At 39.1% G+C, this 3,658-nt stretch overlaps 1 pseudogene; it reads right to left on the reverse strand.

Annotated features, from left to right (window-relative positions):
• Positions 1-1,001: 1,001 nt before the first annotated feature.
• On the reverse strand, positions 1,002-1,648 carry LOC106733899 (60S ribosomal protein L22-like 1; annotated as a pseudogene).
• Positions 1,649-3,658: the final 2,010 nt, after the last annotated feature.

Raw genomic sequence — 3,658 nt, forward strand, 5'->3', positions numbered from 1 at the left:
GCCTGATTATCTGATAACCATAGATAATGATTTTCTTGCCTTGCAGCCTGATTAAGTTGGGCAGGAGAGAGGCGGATTGTACTGATTTTTCGATTCTTGTGGGATCTGGGGTTTGATGATGTAGCCTGTCAACTCTACCAGTCAAATGGCATCCTATACTCCTTAATAGTGATTCTATCACTTGATATGCATGTAAATGCATCTCCTCCCCCATGATCTTCTTTATTTTCTAGTCTCCATTATTCTATCTTATTCTGATGGGTCTGGGAAACAAGGACTTCTAGAACATTACTTTTTACCATCTGAGTGCATGGTTGGGCTACCATGCAGTGGATTGAGCAAGGGAAGGCAAAACGTAGTGGTTTACTCTCTATCCAAGGGCTGTTCTAACATGGGAATGGCCTGCCAGGCAGAATCTTATTTATGTGTTTTACACACAAGTTATCCCTCCCTACATATATGGAAATCAGAGAGTGTGGGCCACGTCCATAAGGATTATGTTCTCTAACATAGTCATGTTAGAATTCACCATTGAGTCTTTATCTTCCTAAAAAGGTCCCTCACAAACACTTGGAGGGAGCTTTTGAAATTCCTAGGAAACTGTGCTTGTTGTTTGTTAACTGTTACTTTTCTAAGATCATCTTTTTGCTGCTCACCCTTAGATTTGTTAAAGGCAGAGAGACTATTGGGTAAGTAGAGTTCTCTACTCAGTTTCTACCAGCATTTTAATAATGCTATTCTCCCTCTCCCCATTAGAAAATACAAGCTGAACAGTTCACTAAAGAAGACATATAAAATGAGTGTTTATGTTAGACTCGCTGAGTTTAAATTTTTTACAGGTAAAGCCTTCTTTATCTTTTCAGTAAGAATTCTTATTTTTTTAAATTTTATAAGCAATGTTTTTAATTCGTTAATAAACTAAAAGCTCATTTTCAGATGATTCTTTCTCACGTATGCTTCATTTGATTTATTTAGTAAGTGAAGTCCTATAAGGGGAGGCTTCAACTATCCTCAGACTCTGATCCATCTTCATCTTGTCTAATTGGGAAGTAATGAAGTTTGCAAGTCTCCTTGTCAGATGCAACTACACGCAGTCAGTTATGACAGTTGTTCTTCTTAAGGTATTTATTGGTGAGGTATTTTAAATATTCTTTAGAGAACTGTTTCTCAGAAACAACTGTGATTTTATTCTTGAAGTGTTTAGTGTGGACGTCATTTCTAAGCTTGCCGTTGCCAGTTTTCCCATTGACTCTAACCTTTTCCTTTAGAAACTATTCCTGTTTTAAAACAGAAAAAATGTAAAACTAGGGAAGAAAATTTTAGATATTCACTAGGGGCCAGCAGGTGGCATGGAGGTTGAGGCATTGGATTCCCACATAGCCAACTGTGGTTCAAGTGCCAGACCCAGAAGCTTACTTTCTAACTTTCCCTCTCTCTCTCTGGTGAGTGCACATGCCCTGTAGCAAATTAAAAAATAATACTACTAATAAATAAAAATAAAATAAATAATTATTTTTAAATCCCCTGGATATTCATTAGGAAAGGTGCTAAAATTTCCAGAGTAAAAAATTCTACTTTCTACTGGATGGGTAAGATCCAAATTAAAATTCCACATTGAACTATTAGGATTCTTGTCTTTTGGCACCATCTTGGGAACCAGTTATGCGATCATAAAGGGTAAGACTACTTATTTTAAAAACCAAAATGTGGGCCAGCTGGTAGTGTGGTGGTCAAGGCACTGGATTCCCACATGGCTAATCATGGTTCAAGTCCTGGACCTGGTAGTTTGCTTTCTCACTTTCTCTTTCTATCTTGTCTCTCTCTGGTGAGCTCATGTACCCTGTAGCAAATTTTAAAAAATGATAAGTAAAAAAAAGTTAAAGAAATATTTAAAGAAAAAAGCTGAAATGTAATTTTTTCAGCCTGGTTCAATAGTTTGGTAGTTCTGGGAGAATGGCTAGCATACTTGGTTCAAGGCATACTGATTTTCTAAAGCCCTAAATCATATAGCCAAGAGTTTGTGGGAATTCTAGTCCCTCTGATGATCATGGAAAGGCAACTTGTACACCAAATGCCATAATGTTGGCACAGGGATGACAAGGGAGCCTCTTACTAGGCTAAGGAAATCCCATAATTAGAAATACATTATTTTAGCTCTAGAGTTTGTCACTTAGTAGACTATAAAAACCCTGTGTGGGGGTCAGGTTGTGAATTTATCGAAAACTTTCCTGGGAGCAGGTTTTGAAATTAATGGTTAGGACAAAGCTGGCTGATGAAAGTTGGGAAGAGGGATTGACAGTGCAGGGAAGCTGGTGGGATGTGGGGAAAGGAAGTCTGCCAAAAGACAGGTAATGATGGGGGAAGGGTGGGAGAAGATAATTGTTAATTGATCATTGAAAATCTACTGTGTGTGAAGCTCTTTTTTTTAGGGCTATGGAAGAAGTGACTATGTCTTTTGGGAAATGAGAGCATGGAGAGAGAGGCAGCCATGACGGCAGATAGTGAGAGCACTGTGTAGGAAGAGCACTGTGTCATAGATTAGGGGCAGGCATGGGGCGGGTAGGTTCCCAGAGAAAGGATGTGAATGTGAGAGGGTGACAGGGAGCCAACTCAGAGACAGTGTTGTTTGCAGTTGGTCTTAAAGAGAAATAGAAATGTTTTCCCAGAGGACTAGAGAGGAGCAGCCACTGTAGGATGAAGAGTCACCTGAGCAAAGGGCATACTCGTAAGGAAGAGCTCTTGTAGGGGGTTAAGAAGTTCTAGGACCTTCCTGAGTGCTCAGGCTGAAAGAATGTGGCAAATCCTCATCCTTGTTATGCAGTTAGGACCCAGTTGAAATTTTGTTAAACCCAACTCAAGAGTAAATGCTGTCCTGATAGTAAGACTTAATGCTGGTGTTTTTAAAGGACACTTTAATAAGCCAAATGAAAAGCTTTAACTTTAGTAAAAAAGTGGTTTCCATATAAAATATGTTTTTCAGATGCAGTTTCACAAGATGATTTTTATATCCAAACCCCCAAAACACACTCTGATCTGAGGTCCTGTTTTCGTCAGGAGGAAGAAAAATCCTGGTGTATCCAGGAGCTCTTTCTCTTTTCTTGCCTTCATTTGGAGTGTTTCTGAGGTTCAGACTCAGTGATCTATGAACCCACAGACCAGAGCTCCTTTGGTGGTCATACAATGTCAATTGTAAGGCAGATAATGAGAAAATGAATGTTAAAAAGGAAACAACCTTACAAGAATGAAGAGAGGGAGGGAAGCTAGATCCTCTTACTCTGATTGTGAGATAAACTCCCAGCAGGTGCTGGGACTTAGGTCAAAATTATTTATAGAATGGAAATTCTAATAAGAATAGCAGAGTGATGCTAGGAGCTAAGGACTGACTTGGTATGGAGAGCTGTGTGATCTGAGATGGTGTCTTCTTCGCGAGGCCTTTCCTGATTCCCCATTTGTGTTTTTCCTCTCCTACTTTGTTTCTACTTTACTTTATGCAATGATTTACTGTGTTGTATAATATTTGCACATTTGGTTTAGCCTGACTATTCCATTGAATCTACTCATGTATTTACTTATCCCCTCTCATCCAAGATGGGATTTCAGTTGGAGCTACATGGTAAGACATTTAGGACAGGGAGGTGTGTTATTCACATTGGTTTCT

The sequence above is a fragment of the Tupaia chinensis genome, unplaced genomic scaffold, assembly GCF_000334495.1.
Source record: "Tupaia chinensis unplaced genomic scaffold, TupChi_1.0 Scaffold145870_1, whole genome shotgun sequence".
NCBI lineage: Eukaryota > Metazoa > Chordata > Mammalia > Scandentia > Tupaiidae > Tupaia > Tupaia belangeri.